Consider the following 19,215-nt stretch of genomic DNA (forward strand, 5'->3'; position numbering starts at 1 on the left):
AATAGGGTAGAGTCTTCAAGATTAAATACCAGTGACATCTGAGATAGCCATAACAGGCCAAGGCCAGCACGTGCACCTCCTGAGGTCAGCAGAACCACGGATCCACGCAGCAGGAGGGTTGGAGATTCGTGATCCTTGAGGTCCCTCCCAACCCGGGCCATTCTGTGATTCTGTATGCCACAAACTAAGGATGAAGCCCACACAAACCCAACCCGAGCGCTGACAGCAGCTGTGGAAGCAGAGCAACCGGGCGTGTGGTGGTGGCAGACCTGGCCAGATGGGGATCTGGCACCACAACCCCGATCATCCTTCACCCCTCTCGCTGTGTGGCTTCCCCTGCCCAAGGGAAGTTGGCGAGCAGAGGGTAAACAGTTCTGCTGAGTCCCTATGGGGAAGAAGAAAGAAACAACTTTTCCAACGTCACGTCAATGGAATGTGAGGGAACTCAGCACACACATTGAGGAGGACGGCGTTACACTCCAACCTGTCTGTGTGCAGCCATGGAAAGCACACAGTTCACTACAAGGTATCTGCGTTCGCACTCAGGATCCCATCTGAGGGTCTGAAGAGATATTCTGGTTTGTTGGAAAGTTATGTTAACCGAATGAATCATTTGGTAGGAATGTACAGTCATTCCAATGCAATGGAAAATCTAGAGATTAAAATGTTCAGTCTACGCATCCAGCAGAAAGGTTAGGGTAGCATTTCTTTAAAAAGCATTACTCATCCCTGCTTCAGCCGTACATCAGTGCAGAGGTGTGCAGAAGGGAGGATGAACAGCACCAATTACTTCTTTCAGCTGCAGAACAAAACAACCAGGTAAGAGTCAGAGAAAGCATAAAGCAAGATCCAAACCCCCCAGATGTAGGAAACCTGCATAATACAGCCACTTCCTAGCCGTTGAGTCTTGGAATGGATAAGATTTGAGGCAGGTTTTTCAGTTCTGTCCCATTCTCAGTGTATCTAGCAGTAAATTCACACACTTTGGAAAGCTTTAGGAGAAGCTCCCTGCCTCAGAGCTCCAAGTGCTACCTGAAATGCTCTATTTATCCAGGGAGAAGAAAAAGAAACAATGCAAGCCCGAGTTGAAAACAGCATAAACTCTGCATTGCATGCATGCTTCCCTAGGCTCCCAAAGCTATACTCAAGAAGTGCAGATATACAGTTACAGATTAGAGTTTATTCAGCAGCTATCTAAACAAACTGCTAATTAACAAAGGGGTTTATGCAAAGGGGGTTACACAAAGAGCTTTTAAGTTCGCCATTCCAGCTTGATTTGACGATATTTTGCCATTTTATGCACTGCATGGAATGGGAAGCAGCTTGCTGCCTCACATAGGCCATGCTCTCTGCACCATCCTCCTGCAGGCAGTCTGGAAGCCAGGCACTGAGTTCCCCTCAGATGGGAGGTGAGCTGGAACCTCTCCCATGCCACACACCCTTCTCAAACCCCTCAACTGCCTTCAGGTCTGTTGAAAAGCAGTGCAACGAGGAGCATATGGATAGATCCAAAGATACTCCGATTCCCTACAGAATGCCAGCATATATATTGCTGTAATTAGCCTCTAGCACAGTCGCAAAATTTGTTTCTGAAAAGCCTTTGAGCGAACAGATTTGGTTATATAAAGCTCAGAACCCTTTCTCTTTTGCATGAGCTGATAGCCTTATTGGCGACTGGCATTTGCTATTAAAACATCATTCCCTGCACAAATACACAACCAAACAGAACAGCTTCCCTGTCCAACAGTCTGCTGGTGGCGTTGTAGAACTGGGCACTGTGTCCACATCTGCAAAGAACACACGGGATCAGAACCACCTTGCAATGCCAAGTGAGGGCCATAGCAGCCTGCAGGCCACTGGCACAGGGAGCAGAGTCAGCGCGAGGGGTCCGACGTGAGGCAGCAATGCAACACCCCAACTGTCACCATCAGTGATGCTGCTGCAACACATCCTACTTCCAAGAGGACAGCAAGTCACTCCGCATACCTCACCAACCAAACAGAAAAGGTTCACTACGTTACTGAGAACTTTTAAATAACTGCAGGTTACCACTCAACGCTCTATCTTTTATCTAAACAAAATGTTGCAGGACTAGGCTTGTTTTAGGCACCTACGCCCTGAGAGCTTCTGCTCCTGATAGCAAGCATTTGGTTCTGTATGACTCTCTGAGAGATCACCTGGCTTCCCCTTCTCTACCTTTTATGAATCTGAAAGAACAAAAAGATGTTCTGTCTTGGGAGCTGTGCTTCACATTCTGGTTTCTTTACTTGTAAACACATAACAGGATTCTCCCCCACCCCCAAGGTTCTGATAAACCTCTTGTGGTTGAAGCTTTACTGGAAGCCATGCTTCCTAACTTGCTAGTTTTTCATAATACTCTTTCATTAAGCAATTTAGATACGTAAGAACTGAGTTTGACATGAAGCTTCTCAATGCTGAGGTCGAAACACAACTGGTCCTCTGTCAGCTCATGGCTCCCAGTAACCACCTCAGCTTCTGGAAAAAGCTGCCTGACACCCAACTCCCTCAACCACCCGAAGGAGGCCAAACTAACACACATTTTCCTTGCAGAAGGCTGGTAAACAGTGATTAATACACTAAGCTGTAGTAACTCAACTGCTTGTCAAGCCCTGGAAATAAGCAGAGTGCCCTCCTGCCCTAAGAGCAATAGGTGAAGCAGACAGATCGAGTGCAGCAACCACAGTGCCAGTGAAATACTGTTAGCTATCCAACCTCACTCCCAAATTATTCCTCAGAAACTTGTTGGCTTCTCAGTAAGACAGCAGCTCTGGATGTGCTTTATCCAACAATTCTCAACACAAAATACATAAACAGTCCCTGGAGCACCGATGGAAACTGATGCCTCTCCCCTCCCAAGGGAGTTCCCTCATCACTAGGCTACAAAATCATGTTCCCTCTTGCTTTCGGCCTTTGATGATACAAATCTTACGTTCCTTCCTACACAGCACCCCAGTTTCAACAGGAGAGGCAGTGCATCCCCTCCCTCATTAGCCTGCAGTGCAGCAGTTTGGGCACTCTCAGAAGACGGATTTGTGGCCCCAGTGAGACAGCTCACCTCGCTGTCCCCACCAGCATCACCTCGCAGCTCCCTTCTCTCCCCGCTGGCATTGATGTTTGCCTCAGGGCCAGCTCACCCACCATGGGCAGACTCCAGGCTGGAGCAGACACCACAAGCACTCACCTGCCCCAGGTACAGGTTTGCCCCTCTCCTGGGAGCAGGATGCTGAGCAAAGCTGTTCAACAGCAGAAGTTGAGTTTCTCCTCCTTGTAGGAAATCAAAATTGCACAACAGCATTTTGCTTTGAGAGACTCAGGAAAAGAAAGCATTAAAGGCCAGATTTACTCTTCTCTTAACCAACAAGCAAATGAGGAATAAAAAAAAAAAAAAACAAAACAGGTTTATTGAGACATGCTGTCTTATTTATGAAGCTCTAAGATTTAAGCCAAAATATTTGGAGCACGATGAAATTCCATCTGCCTCACACCACCACTTCCATCTCTCTCCAAAACAAGCACCCTAATGCAATCAGGAGGTCTGCATGCAGCAAGCACACACTGTCATTCACGCTGCTGCTGCTCAAGGTGCAACTGACTGAGATCCCACCCCACTGCTCTGCTGCTCGCCCAGCACCAGAAGCAGAACATTCCACTGTTGTTTTGTTTTTTAAGCGAAGCCCAAAGGACCCAGGGATACTCTGCTCAGCAGCTCCAGCCCAGGCTGCAACCTGGGTTTTCACGCACCTCATCAAAGATCACCCAAGAAGGAGGCTGTGACTCGGCAGCTTTACAAGCTACAGGAACATTCCCATAGCTTACAACATCTGGAACTCCTCAGGTTTCCATTAATGCAGGAGAAAGCCACCAGCCTTACAGTAAACCGTGCAGCACGCTGTCACTCAGAGCTGCCCGCCAGCAAATTTCTCCTGGGCTACTGCTTTAATGAAGTTATCTGTGAGCTGGCCTCCAGAACCATTCAGCCTGTCAGGATGAGGCACTTCTCCAGCACATTTCCTTCTATCTAATTTAGAGGTGGGGGGAATGAAGATAACCCAAAATTGGCAAGATGAATACAATAAAAAGCTGAGGGATTTAGGAGCTCTCTAGAGCAGTAAGTAGCTTTCCCTCCCCAAGTTTTTGAGCCTATAGCTCTGTTATCTATGGAAAAATTCATACATTAGAGCCAAAGAAACCTAACTGAAGATAAATCATTAAGTAGGCACAGTGAGCTCAGCAGCCCCAAGTTCAGCCATCAGAGCAGCTGGGTGACACAAAGGGCAGCTCAACAGGCAGAGATGGGCCCAGACTGCAGGGATGGGGCACTGTGGGGCCAGCCCTGGCAGCTGGGCTCCTCGCACAGAACAGCTGTGCAAGCACAGCTCTGGCCATGCAGCAGTAAATTCCCAGGATAATCTGAAGCAATCTGGAAAAGAGAAGGACAAGGCTCATCAGCTTAGACAAATATTGGTATGGGCCACTGCCTGAATGAAATATTTATCACTGCAGTAAGTGCCTTCCAAGGCATCCTGTTGAATCGCTTTCCCTCTAGCTACTACACAGCCCCACGTGGAGTGTAGCAGGGCCACCTTACAAGGACCACCAGCAAATCACACACTGACACCTATTTCCTATTACTGGAGGTCATCAGCTTCGGCAAAGGTCTTATAAAGTTTCATTTACAGGAAAAAAGTTAACACCCACCTCTAGACCTTAAAAGTAACTATTCTTGACAACACAGTCCCAGAGTTTTCCTTATACCTGTTCCTAAGACAAGAGTCAAACCCTTACACTGAATCCACAGAAAGCATATTTTGAAGTTCAAGCTGTTTCCACTTACAACACGTGCTCACCATCAAGTCTTTGTAAAACACGACTACTCAAGTGTGCTGAAACAGAAGCAGGTTGGACATCACCCATCACACCACAGCAAACCCGAGTCCTTCAAAAGGAGATGGAAAGTGAAACAATGGTGTAAGGATAGGGAAGGAGGGCAAGAGAGGTGACCAAGAAGGACATCAGTGTCTCCTAAATAAAATTAATCAAAGCAGTAATGCTTCCACTCAGCTATTACATCTTGCTGGTTGGCAATTTGAAAGCTGAAGCCAATGCAGCAGCGGCGCAGATGACACTGACAGCAGGCACTGCCACCCATCCCCTGCATTGCCTGCAGCGAGGACTCCGACAAACTCTTCTCCACAGCCATGAAACAAAGGACACATTTTCTAAAACTACTTCAGTGGTTTCAGAGCATTTCTCCAACGACTTCTAATTACACTTCTAATTTGCTTTTTATCAGGTGTGGATCTCAAGTGCATCACAGGTGCGCATGGCAGCATGCTGAAAGACAGAATTCCAACCTACGTGAATTTCTGTATCACAGCTGCACAGAGCAAGCAAGAGCTTACAGGAACTTTGGCTGCAATTCTTACTAAAATGAAGTCTCAGCCTGCCTCTCGTGCAGTCTCTCTCACAGTTAGGCTTGCTGCCCTGGATAACCAGAAACCTTCCAGGGCAGAGGAGGAAGGGAAGTGTGGGCAGTCTGACTCCATAGGCACGAGCAAGCATCCATCACGGAGCGAGTGACTCAAAGGCTGACTTGTGGCCGTGCCAGCAAACAAGTGCACTCTTACACCAGGCGTCTTCTCAGAAGTTACTCAAAAGCTGGCAGCCAACTGCCTCCTAAAAAACAAACTGCTGACGTCTGAAGTTATCATCTTGTTGGTCATTCATGCTCACACCGAGGGCCCACGGAGCTCTGCACGGCTCCGTCAGCCAGCAGCAGCCACCCAGATGCAGATGGCTCCTGCCTTTCAAATTGCATTTACTGGGGTTGAGCTGTCTTCAACAGTTTGCTTTTCTTCATCGCCACAGTCCTCAAACTCTAAAGAAGACAATCTGTAGCTGATCTTGCAATTCCTAAGCTGCTTCCACTGCTCCTGTGCCATTTCTATGATGGTCTCTGTTCAACTCTCCCACCCTCTCTGCCCTGCACCCTGCAGGAGGCCACAGCATTCCCCTGCTGATAGGGCAGTGCTGAAAGGGGAAAAGATGTGCATCCAGGGATGCCCCTGGACAAAAATCAAGCCCAAGTTGTGCTGCTGCTTCACACAGTCCTCCAGCCTCGCTTTCCTCAATGAAGACAGACAGGTTGCCAACCAAGAACTGCGCTCTGGGATTAGCCAATGTTTATGAAGTACTTTAAAGATTAAAAGTGTCACCTATGTGCTAAATATTTCTCTGGCACTATCAGCTTGAACAGCAACCGAGTATCTTGTATCTGCTCCTGCTGATCTTGAGCTGGTTGCCAGAGGTGTCAGTCAGCCTGACTTCCAAACCACTGCACTTGGCATCGCTCCTCAGAGCATTTCTAGGCACATCACAGCACAGAACTGGGGAACTCGTTGATAAATGGTAACTTTTTGCCTTTTTTTGCCTTTGATCCCACATGGCCCAAGTTCCTTTTCCAGTTCACCTGTGTGGAGACCTTCCTAGCAGCACTGTCACACCTGGAGCAAGCTGTAAGTGTTCCACTGAAGTGCTCACCATGTGCCATTCATTTGCCTTGAGTCACCTTCCTCCACCTCCACCTCTCCTCAGATCACTGCATCATCTGTAAGTTGGTAAACACACAAAGCACACAAACATCCCACTCTTCCCTTTGGCCCACAGGTTTTAAATAGCAGCAACAGAATCAAGTAATTGTTATCAAGTGGTGAGAAAATGAGACACTTGGTCCCAAAAGTTTACACTGCATTGGAGACAGAAGAAAACCTAAAGCTGGACATTGCTCAATTCGTATAACCACCAGCTACTCCAAAAGCACTGCTGTCAACAGCAAGCCTCTGCACTGAATTGTGTGGACATTCGGCTTACAATCTGCCAACAAGGGGCAAGGGAACGCTGATACCCAGGCACAGGCACCCAGAGCCCAAGGACAGAGGAGCCCATTGCAAACACAAACACGATCCAAAGCCAAAACAGTGTCCCACAAGGCTTTCTACCCAGCAGCAGAGCCAGAAAACCACTGGCTTCTTAACACTTTGTAGCAACACAGGAACAACAGAACCAAAAAAAGAGAAATTGGGTTCTCACAGCAATGGTCATCAATCAGCTCCTCTGCAGCCTGGAGGGCACCTCGGGGAGGAACCATGGCTGCAGCACAGCCACAGCAAGAGGCAGCCCAGAGCCAAAGCACTGCTTTTCCCACAGGTTTCTAACGGTTTCACGAGTGACAGCAGCACTGCTTACAAGGCTGAGCCCCAGCCATGCTATCTAAGGAGGTGCCCTTGCTCTGGATAACATCGGTAAGGCTTATTTCCCAATGTTTTGCACAGGGTTTTTGGAATGCGTTCAAGTCAGTGTGGTTGACAGCTGCCTCATATCAGGTGACTCACTGAAGCCACACATCATAAATTGCTCTTACTCAAGCCATGAATTAGCATGGCAGGTTGGTAAAGGAGTCTGAAAACCCTCTGCTGAAGACACAGCTAAGCCAAATAAGCCCTTCCAATAACACATGCCATTCTTGCAGAGCCACTCGTACCCTTTTCTGCACAAAGCCAAACTGAAACCAAAGGACCAAACCAAGCTGCAGCTTGGAACTGCAGTTCAAGATCTCAAAGATATACAAAACAGGAAAAAAAAATCTATCAAAAAAGAGTAGCAGTCTTAATTGCTATTTTAATTGCAAGATCTTCCCACTCTAATAAACTCAACATTTTACATGCTGAAGATTGGCTCTGATGCCCAGCTGAGTTTTACACTGGTAAGAAGACAGACACCATCAGGGGTTTTGCAAAGAGAAGCCTTTCTTCAGGGATCCAGTAAGGAAAACTCATCCACGGAGCCCAGATCGCCTTCCCCTCCTACTTGATATTATCTGAATTAGGAGGACAGGAAGCAAGCTTTGTTTCAGGCAACAAGAAACAGCCTTATCACAAGCACTAATGCAACAGGTTTTCGAGTTTCAAGATCTACATGTGGCAGAACAAAAACCTTTTGGCTGTTTACCTGGGAGATACGCAAGCTGCTCTAACATAGCCTGCCTGGGTGGCTCTGCACAGCACCTCTTGTTTGGACAAGCACGTTCAGCGGGTGACGATTTGAATTCTGACTCACTCCAACATGCCGGGGCACCCGACTGCACCGAAGCCCGAAGTGCTGACTCGGGGTTTGTGATGCAAATCCGGCAGGAAGCGGCGTTTCCCCGCTGGGACAAACTGCCCTGGTCACCGGGACGCTGCACTGAGTGGCACAATGTGCACAAAGCACGCAGCCACACAGAGCTGTCCCAGCCATGTGCTACCATTTAATGCCTGATTCTTTTTCGCCTCGCTTCAATCAGACTCTGGCAGTTGTGAGCAAACTGTTGTTATCTCGTACCATTTGTGGATGGGCAGCAGGGCAATCACAAGGAACTTGCACAGCACTAACAGATACTGGTCAGGGAACATAAGCACCGAAGATTTAGGCACTGAATCAGGAATTTCTCTGCCTCTGACAGAACTTTCACCAATTCATTCAGCAGCAAGCATGAACTACAGACCTACCCCAAAATGAAAATACATAACAGACTCACATCATGCCCCCGGAAAGCGATGCAGTGTCAGTGCAACCCTGTGGGCTGCTCAGAGATCCAAGGAGCCCAAGAATTGAACAGCTAAGCTGTGCCCTGGCCTACAAAGTAGCCTCACAACTGTTCTGTTATTTAGAAGCTATTATCAAGGAAAAGTAAACAATCTGTTGGGCATTTAGAAAACATTCTGGTCCGCTGCAGTCATTAAAAGGCAGCCAGGTGCTGTGCTGAGCTAGGAACCAAATCAGCAGAACTGCTCCTATTCCCTAGAGCCAAATCCCCAAGATCACTGCCACCTTACCAACCCCTTCCACTGAAGGCAGCTCTCTGGCCCAGGACTTGCTCAGGGTCTCATAGTTCTAAGTGCAGTGTTTGCAGCTTACGTGGTTGTTTTGGAGAAAATGCTGAAACAACACAGGTTTTTTCTAAGCTTTGATCTACAACACAAAACATGGCTCTGCTCAGAGCAAGGCATGGGGAAGAAACTCAGGTTTTCCAGGTCTCTGAAAAACCAAAGGGAAAAACATTCCAACCACTCCTATAATTCGGCACTGTGTTCCATCCTTGCCTGACAGGAGGTGAAGCCCCAAATCTCACAGAACAGCTCAACCATCACAGCTGCCTCTGAGCTGCCATAGAGGAAGCAGCTTAAACCCAGCTGTCAGTGCTGTGTGAAAGCAGTGCTCCAGTTCTGCCAGCCATACCAAACCAGGACCAGCAGCACAAACAACACAGAGCAGAGATCAGGGCCCACATCCACCCAACGACTCAAACTGCAGATGTGCTCCCTGAGTGGGAAAATACCCACAGTCAGTCCTCACTCATCTTTTTACTGTGCGATGCAAGTACCAGCTTGGCTGAGAAAGTATTTGTATCTGGTTCTGACTAAGCATAGGCTTCCCCGTGCAACTCAGCAGCCATGGGGTGCACGTTGTCCCAGCACCCACACAGCAACAAACCCTGCAGACAGTGACTGAGGTTTCCTTCTCCTCCACCAGCACCATGTCCTGATTCTTATACTATAAAACAGCTGAAGTAACCAACACAAAGGAAAACTCTTTGGGTTTTTAGTTATGTTTTTGGTCTGTTTTTTTGTTTTGTTTTGTTTTTTAAACCATCTTACACTTTCCAAAGCAGCTCAGGTGAAAAGCAACCACACTGGAAGCCAAATGTCAAAATCACCATATACAGAATGAATGAGAATATTTTCATTGGTTTCCAGTGAGACTGTAATGAAAACAAATGCTTGTTATACAACTGACAACCCTCTCACTGTGTCAAAACAAGATGCAAGAACATCAATGGGCTCTGTGCACCAAGATGATATTCCTTCACGGTTACTGGATAAGGAGTCTATTTGTTTAACAATATAATGCTTTTTTTCCCCAGTAGCACTAACTGTGGCACAAGGGGAAGTCCGACAACCTCAAAAAACTGCTGAGGCCAGCTGTTGGCAGCCCCAGGGACACAGGAGATAGACAGGAGCTCTGCACAGAGCACCACTGTCCCCCAGGCACCTGACAGCCTGCTGTCAGCCAGCAGCACACCACCCTTCCCACTTACAGGCATGGCAGAGGTCAGAGAGCCTAAGCATATAGGTGGCAAGAGGCACTTTTTCAATCTGTTCCCTCCTGTTCAGAAGAACGTGACCCATTTGCCATGGATCCACACACCCTGCCTGCCCTCAGAAGCAGCCACAGCCCAGCAAGGGGACCTGCAGGCCAGCACCAGGCACAGGGCCTGGTGTAAACATCACCTTCCATCCCACACACAGCAGCTGGCTGCAAATTAGGACACCTCCACAATCCAGCACGCTATCAGATCAGACTTCACATGGTTACATTGAAGGAATAAGTTGATGAGTTCTAAGTCCATTAAAAAGACTTAGATCTTGTCAAAAGCTACGATTAGAAGAAGATCAGCTCCCATCCTACTGCCCTTGGCTGCTAGCATGATGCCAGGGGGCTTGAACTAGACTGACCTGATCCCTGGGAGCACCCACAGCTGCATGCAGAGCCCAAGCACAGAGCGAAGGCAGGAGCACAGCTGAACAGCAGCACTGCATGCAGGCAGGCTGCCCAGCTCCTCTGCCAGTAGTGCCCGTGGGTCCCTCACACACCTCTACAGATACTCCCCACGGATTGCTGTACACACATTCTGTGCAGGAAACAAGGTGCACGAGAAGCAGCGTGGCTGAAAGTTAACCAAAGGGAGCACAGACTGAGGGGGAGCTGTCTAGAAAAGGAAAAACCTTACAACAGTTTGTTCTTGTGAGTTTGTTTCTTCACGTTTCCTTCTGCAGAATTCCACGTGCCCTTTCCCAGCCATGAAAGCACTTCACTGAGTCCATTTCATCAAAACTACTTCCACCATATTTTAAAAATCTCTGCAAGGAGAAGCATTGGTTTGCTTAAAGGCAGCAGATATTCCCAGCTTCAAAATGCAGCTTTTATTCGACGTGCTTTCATCTGATGCAGCCTCGTGCTCTCCTTCATTCCCAGCATCAACCACGCAATCTCCTAACAGATCTCCAGCAGCCACCCCAAGCCTGGCTCTGCCAAACTGCAGCAGCTCCATTCCAGCCCCAGTCACACAGATGCCCTACAAAGAAACCTCTTCTGAAGGATCTTAAAAACTGGGCAATTAGTGTAACGGAATCGCATCTGATATTCTAAGCTGAAGGCAGAGCTTCCAATTTCTGAGCCATACAGCAAAGCAACAAGCACCAAGGAGCTACTGAACGATGATGAAACCCATTACATGTGACTGTCAATAAAGACATCACCTGTGTTACACAAGAGAAGAACAAAGGCCAGTCACCTCACAGCACAAAGCAGTCATTTTGCACAACGCAACATTTTATGACCTTCATACACTCCAACAAAACCAACATTCACATCAATACCTCTGATTTCATACCAAACTTCCAGTGACCCAAAGCTTTCAGGAGGAAAGTCTGTGCTCTGGCCTTGGGCACAAGATGACCAGGTTGTATCAATAACCAAAGCACAGAGCTCAGCCTGCTTCCCAGTCAGCTGGGCACTACCCAAGGAGGCCTGCCAGTCACCACAAACCTACTCACAGTGGGCAAGAATGAAGCCTTTTTTTCCTACTTCTTCAACATTATGGCATCCCTGAGCCTGAACTGCATCTAGTCAAACTGCTGACATTCCCAATCCTGGACCACGAGGCTGCTGGGACAACCAGAAGCAACAGCAGTGTTTCAGAGTCATCAGCATGTCTACATCTATCAAACACTTCAAGCAGTTGCACTCAGTGATCCATGTAGGTCCCTTCCTACTTGGGATATTCCATGATTCTGAGATGTTGGGATGTCACAGAACCTCACGGGAGAGCTGGTGGCTGTCAGTAAGACCCGCCTTGGTTCAGATGCGCGCAGCCCAAACATCTGCTGTCCCCCAAATGCTGCTGACTGGTGAAGCCGAGCTCAGCTCATCTCCCCCCACACACACAGCCAAATGCTGGGCTATTTTTGGGCGCAGCATGTCAGTTCCAGTGGGTGTGGGAGTTTGTTTGTGTGGGTTTGTATGATTCGACTACTTTGAAACTTGGCTGAAGCCACATAATTCTCTTTTTATGGAACCCCCTTTGATGGCCATTTAACAGAGGGTGAGGTTTAGCCTCAACTGCAGAGACTCGGGGTCAGAATTACTAGAAAAGAGATGCATAATGACTAACAGTGAATCAGTCTTCAGCGGTTTCTTCATTTAAGTGTTAATGCAGCATAATAAACCCCTGGACTAAGATCAGCAGGAAGGCCCTGTCTGCAATAAGTGAGTTAGACCTGCACAGGCTCCAAAGGGACACTCGATCCTATTTAACCCTTGGTTGTACAACCAGTGCCACGCAGACAGCAGGACTGACACCTGACAGAGGACAGCACGGCTCCCCTTGGGTGGGATGGAAGAATTCACACACGTTTCTCTTCAGCCAGGAGGAATTTCAATTGCCAATTTTAGCCTCCACTACCCTGTCAGCCTTGGAGCACCTGCCTAAAGCTTGACTTTTGTGGTGGGGCAGGAAACTATCTTGGTACAATTATTCTAACAGGAGCAAGAAGGAGCATGCTACATGTGCTGGTGTGTTTTATGGCAATTGTACAAGGCTGATATATAACACAATAAAAGTATGCAGAGGGGAGGAAGGTGTTGAGTTGCTGCTTATCTTTGAAAACATCTAATGCCAAGGAGTCCAGGTCCAGAGCAGCACACTGTGATTTCTGTATTTTCTTCTAACAAGATTCCTCCTTCAAACACAAATGAGAACATCTAATTCATCCTCCACGTCATTCACAAAACCTTTGCAAGACACCTACTGAGAAAAGAGACACCAATCCATTTTTATGTCATGGCTGTTCCTCTTCCCACCCCCGTTCAGCAGCAGTTCTCTCCCTCCCAGGGGCTATTTCTGTCCCTGCCCCGGGGTACCAAGCTCCATCCACGGGCATTCATCTGCTCCTGCAGCTCAGCAGCAGATCCAGAGCTTCACGACAACAAACGTTTGGGAGGAAGAGCTCCAGTGCAGAAAGTGGGAGGCTGCAGCGCTGAAGAGATACCAGACACATAAGCCCCCTCAGCCCCCAATTAAGCTACCACTGACACAGCAGCAAAGCACTAATTACCTTTCCTGGTCATGCTGCTCCCTCAGCAGAGAAGGCTGAACGCAGGGCAGGTTCTGTGGCCGTTTGCTCAGCCTGCAGGAGCAGTGCTGCTGGTAGCTGGTATCCGTCTGCACTGCTGCACTGTTACACTCATCAAGAAGAATCCTGGTCTCAAATTTAACCATGCTCTCACATTAATCTCTTGGTAACCATATGTTATTTCCTACAGCAAGAAAAATGTTTTAATGAAACATGTAATGTCTCTATTTCGGCTTGTAGTTGATACAGTTAATACCTCTGTGGGGTTTAATAAATATTCTCCGTTATCCCCACTGCAGCAACTATGCTCAGCCTAAGACCATTTCTGGCTCTTAGGCTTTTACTAAACCTCTCCACTAAATGAGAACTAAAACACAACTCTCTTGCAGCATACAAACGATGAGAACAAAAGGCCATGTGAGCAGTATTATAGTAGATGCCGGAGGAATTAGTAATTACAGCTATTGGCTTTTCTTATGGCCAAGAGAAATAAGAAGCAGGGCAGACAATGCACCAACAAATACCAAAAAAGCAGAGGAAAACAACTGAAAAAGGTCACCTTACAAGGCCTTCGAGTGGCTCATAATGAAACAAACAGCACCAGTGTGAAATAATTCCCCTCTGACACGACAAGAAAGGATCACAGCGTAGGGGCGCACAGACTGCTTGGACTATCATGCTCTGAACACTGATGATCTGTGGTTATCCCGTAGTCACATGCCTTGGTGCTGCATGCCAAAGGTAGGGAAGAGCAGGAGAACAAGCAGCAGCCAAGACTTTTCCAGTGACTGCCCCACCAGCAGCTCTGCACTCATCTCAAGGAAACAAATCCAGACAAACCAAGGCAGCTTCTAAAGGCTCCCACATACGGCACATCAGTCAGGGCCAAACTCCTTCCAGAGCCTCAAAACCTAACCATCACAGCTGGATTTTAGCCTGCTTTTAAGTGTCACGGTGCCCACCTCCAAGAACTCTGCACCAGATTTTTACCATTGCCTCTCAATTCTTCTGAAACCACAGACACGAAGCCAGTTCTTTCAGAAGGGACCATCCTGCCCTGGCTAAAGCACAGACGTCTCCTACCTCCAAGAAAGCCTCAGCTTCTTAAAAAGAGGAAAAAAAACAACAACTCAGGTGAGAGGAAGTAAAAAAATAAGCAGACCGTGAGCTTGCAAGAAGGTAAGGCTGGACAGCAAGAAGGTCGCAGGGCTTGGGAAGTTGCCACATTCTTTCAGGGTTGTGAGCTCTGATGTCCATTGCATTCCAGCCACGCACAATGCCCTGAAGAAGAGATGCAGCAAGATATCCTGCAGGTGCCCAACTAATCCCAGTCAGAGAAACCAGTCCTAGTTCCTTCCCAGCTATCAGAATTGGGCTCCTACAGAGTCCAGACTCTAACTCTGCATAACTGGGGACTGAACATAAATTGCTGGCTTGGTTAACACAAATTGTCAACTGTTCTTTCTATTTCATTAGTTCCAGCAAATACAATTATGAATACAGGCCTCCTGCCCTTTAGGATGATTAACATTCCCTTTCGTTAACGTCCCCAACACTGCTGACCCACATTCAACTTGTGAAATCCAGTTACATGTAAACTGCAATGCTCTGTGTCAGCAAGATGTGCCAGACCACCAGAGCCAGGAGCACAGCACAAGCTCTGCTCCTTTCTGGAAATAAATGCAGTTCTTTAACTACAAAACAGCCAAGACGACCCAGTCCTTTAGCATAAGAATGGGCACCAAATCCTTCTTTGCTTTACTTTTTTAGGTAAAAGGGGACACAAGCCAGGAATGCTCAGCTGTTATCTTCAGATGTCACATCAAAGACCACTTGACCTGGCAAACATCCATAGGAAAGGAAAACAGATTCCCAATCCTTATCAATAGCAGGCTACCTTTTAAATTCATGAGCAGCAATGAATACAAGCCTCCCAAGTTATTAATTTCACCTTCAAAGTCACCTACAAAGACAGGGCACGCTATTTCTCAAGTGAGCACAGATATTCATACTGGAATTCCTTTTGAAACAGAAGAGCCTGGTTCCCAAGGAGCAGCCATGATGAGCAAACCAGCTTTTCTCTAAGAGAACGTGACATGGGGTCAAGTTTGTGCAGGGATTTGATGGCTATATTTGAACGCTGCTTGATTCTTCTATGCAACTACTACTGGAAGAAATCATCTCTGGAAGGGGTTGCCAGCACACTCACCAATTGTACTACATTTGTGTAGTATGTTCAAAGGATTCTTTCAGATCACAAATGGAACCATTTTACCAAGCCTTTACTTTCTTCTAAGTCACTTCCAATCCGTTCCAAGCGTTACTGGGATGAAACCAACCTCTTAGTGGCTGTTTTCTATTCCCACTGCCATTTCAAAAAATACTTCCCATACAGATTCACCCTTTTCAGGGTATTTTACATCAGTACCTCCCTTCTAACCTCAAGAATCCCAGAGCTTGAAGCAAATAACTCTCCCCTCCTTCCTCACTCCTCTCCTGGAGTTGGCAATGACAGCGCCTGCAGAGAAGGAGAACTACTGAAATAACAGCACTGGGGATTTTCAGGCAAAAAGAGCCCATTTGCTTGGCAGGGTGGGATTTTAAAGGAAACCTGACCTCAGAGTTAAGAAAGCTTCCAGGTCAAGTTTCAGCTCCTAGCTGTTCCACATCAGCCTTCCCAGCCCTGCCACTCACACAGCCAACAGATCCCAGCTGTTCTCAACACAGGTATTTCCCTCAGCATGACTGCCTTCAGAGGGACTTCATCTCCTCCACTCAGCTGAGGGGAATTTCAAGGCACACAAAGCACCGCCTCAGGAGCAGCTCCCACTCCAGCAGGCTCACTCACAGGTGACAGCAGCAACTGCACCTACATCCCACCCTGAGAACAGCTGTGCTGCTTCCTAAAGCAAACAAACCACCTTCCCTAGCTTCAGAGCTGCAGGCACCAGTAAGCTGCTGTTTAGCAGAGCTTCTTCACAGCTGGCCATTCCATCTCGTTCAATCATTCATAAATAAAGCACAGGAGTTAACGTCAGTCCTGTCTGTTCTGAACGCAGCTTCCTAAGGTTGTGGACATTTTGCCATTCTTCAGGAAAAAAAAAAAGAAAAAGCAACCGAATGCAAGAGTGCCTCTGCTTCAGTGCAAACTTTGAGTTAACATCACCCAAGAGAAGCCTCGACTCAACAAGAAGGGCTGAATACATCAACGTTCCTTGCAGCCAAAGGATTGATCTCTGCTTCAGAGGAGAAGCCTTCTGCATTCGAAGCATCCAAGCTGCTACCACTGCTTCTAGTAGGGAAACTCAGCATCACCATGGGAAAAAAGTGACTGAGCCCTGTGCAAGGGCAACAGTAGCTGAACTGCGGGTTAAATTGTAGCATGTAACATTTGAAACTGACATCAGTTTATGCAACACACGCAAACGTATCCCAGTTCTGAACAGAAAGCTCCAGTAGATGTTTAGCAATTGATTTCTAAACAGCCCCTGCAATGAGTTTCACGCAGTTACCTGGGAAAAAGACAGATAAATCATCAACAAAGCAACCCCACGTTGAAACGGCTCCATAAATCAGAACGCAAGTCCCAAAATTCAGACGGCGACTCAAGCATGACAGCTACAGCCCTCCTCACGACCCCAAGCCGCTAACGCAGAAGCAGGACAGCATCGCGACCGAGCTCTCCGGGCTGCGCTTCGAGCCGCCCGCACCGCACCGCAGTTTTTATCCCCCGCCGGGCTCCATCGGCAGCGCTGCCGTCTGACAGCACCGCCCGGCTGCGGCCCACGGCCCGGCCCGGCTCTCTCCCCGCACGGCCCGGCTCGGCCCGGCGCGGCTCCGGCTCCACCGGCGGTACCCGACCGGGGCAGAGCCGACGGGAGGAGGCGGACGGCACGAAACGCGGCCGGGCCGGGCTCCTCACCTTGGCCCGGGTCACCAGGTGCGTGGCCAGCTTCACGACGGCGAAGTTGCCCTTGCCGATGGTGCGCTCGATCTCGTAGTAGCCGATGCGAGCGGGTCCCGGGGGTCTGGGGGGCGGCGGGGCCGGGGGCAGCCGCGGGGCCGGAGGGGGCCCCCCCGCACCGCTCGCCGCCGCCGCTGCAGCCGCCGCCGCCATCTTGTAGCGAGGAGCAAACCCCCCCCCTCGGGGCTGCGGCACCGCGTGAGCTCATCCGCGGGGGGGGCGGGGGGCGGGCGGCTGCCATGGCGACCCGGCGGGGCGGGCCGAGTGACGTCAGCGCCGCCGTGACGCCCCCGTACGTCACCGGCCGCCGAGGCGCGGGATTGGCCGAGGGGCGCGGCCTGGGAGCCCCGTGCGGCGCGGCGGGGAGGGCGCCCCCGCGTGGGGCGGCGGTGGAGGGCAGAAGGTCGCGGGTTCGAATCCTCGACGCCTCGACGCAGGGCAGCTGGCCGGTCTTCTCCAAACTTCATTTCGATCTCCAGCCGCTCGCTTCCTCGCACTACGACGATCTTTCACCGCAGTTACGTATCCGTGCTTCGTTCCTTTTGTGGCACGATGGAAAGAATGCTACTTTCAGCCTGGTAGAAAGTTCTACTGCCTTAATATTGTACCCATAATTGGAGCGTTAACACTTTGACTCCCAAATGCACTACATGATGTTATGATGTGGAATACTGAAAACCAAAAAACACAAAACCATGACAAATATCTTTTCTAAGAGCAAGCATCCAGCCTCGAAAATATTTGCAACTGCAGGCCTGGCTGCTCTGAGCAAAGCACTCAGTCCCTTACAGGACACTCAGGAATGTCACTGTGGGTCTGCAGACAGCCCAGACTCAGTGGAGCCCAGCACATCCCTGCAGCTCATCGCACTGCTGTTGTGTGCTGGGAAAATGGCTGCAGGGTTACATAAAGCAGGCAGGGGCACTGTGCTGGCAGCACGCCGGGATCGCCACCCCTCTGTGTGCTTCCTGGCAGCAACCTTAGGAGCAATCCTCCCTCAGAGGTGTAGCAGGCATGAAAAGGGATCCATAGAAACAAGGGGGCCTGGGCAGGAGTCGCAGGCAATGCACAACTGTAGTTCAGAGATTAAATCTCCGAAAAGCCTGAATGAGGAGCTACAAAAACGCTCCAATTCTTCTGCTCACCGCCCATGGTTCACAGGCACTGCACTTGATCATAGCTGGCTTTTTGCACCCCTCAATTTCCACCCAGCAGTGCCTCCCACCCGCAGGGATCTTCCCAGAAGTTTGTTGTTGAGGTTGCCTGGGGAAACGGCTGAATTCGCCTCAAGTGGTCTGGCTGTTGCTAAGAGCAACATTTCAGCTGCAGCTGCCCATGAAAGAAGACAGGTGTGCTAGTTATGTGTTTTAAAAAGCCGTGAAAGAGCAAAAGACTGCTTGAAGCACAGCCTTCCTTTAATAATCATTAATCCTTGCCCTGCTGGCACCGATCACGTGGAACAGTGACAGCCACTGGCAAGCGGCTGGAGCGCAGGGAACCTGAACCACCACCACCTCACCATCTCCCTATTTACCCCATGCTTTCACAAAGCTGCCTCCTTGCCACTGGGTCTGCCTCGTCCTGCCCTGTTCCTGCTTCGGGACAAAGCAGAGAGAGAAACCAAATGGTCTTCTCTTTGCTGCTTTAACTTCAAAGTACAGAACTCTGGGGCTGCAGAAACTGCCCATGGCCTTGGGAACGCCACAGTGCGCAGCTCACTCCAGCAAGAAGGGTCTACGAGGAACACGTGCAGCTCTCACCGGTCACAGTGAGACTGAAAAGATGCACAGAGAGGTGGGGACGCTCGGAATGCAGCGATGGCTCTGCGGTCTGGTGGCTCCACCATGTTTTGCTGCACCTGCACGGCACTGACCTACAGCAGCCCTGTCACCGCAGGCTGCCGCCAGCCCGCCTCACCTCACTCCCCGACTCCAGGCCGCGGGCCCGCCTCCACCGGCCCGGCAGAGCGACTAGACCAACGTCACCGCCTCGAGAATG

The 19,215-nt window shown here is 49.2% G+C and overlaps 1 protein-coding gene across 7 annotated transcripts in view; it reads right to left on the reverse strand.

The window, feature by feature from the left end:
- Positions 1–17,285, reverse strand: part of SIK3 (SIK family kinase 3) — a 71,219-nt gene extending 53,934 nt beyond the window's left edge. For 4 of the 7 annotated variants that reach the window (XM_042882296.1, XM_042882294.1, XM_042882295.1 and 1 more), the window contains exon 1: positions 10,850–10,868. The gene's annotated coding sequence lies outside the window, so the exon portion shown is untranslated. Of the gene's footprint in view, positions 1–10,849; positions 10,869–17,175 lie in introns of those variants that run through there. The other 3 variants (XM_042882298.1, XM_042882297.1, XM_042882292.1) reach the window with 1 other exon arrangement.
- Between the last annotated feature and the right edge of the window lie 1,930 nt (positions 17,286–19,215).

Source organism: Lagopus leucura, unplaced genomic scaffold, assembly GCF_019238085.1.
Source record: "Lagopus leucura isolate 7727_CA_CO unplaced genomic scaffold, USGS_WTPT01 Super-Scaffold_100034, whole genome shotgun sequence".
NCBI classification, from domain to species: domain Eukaryota; kingdom Metazoa; phylum Chordata; class Aves; order Galliformes; family Phasianidae; genus Lagopus; species Lagopus leucura.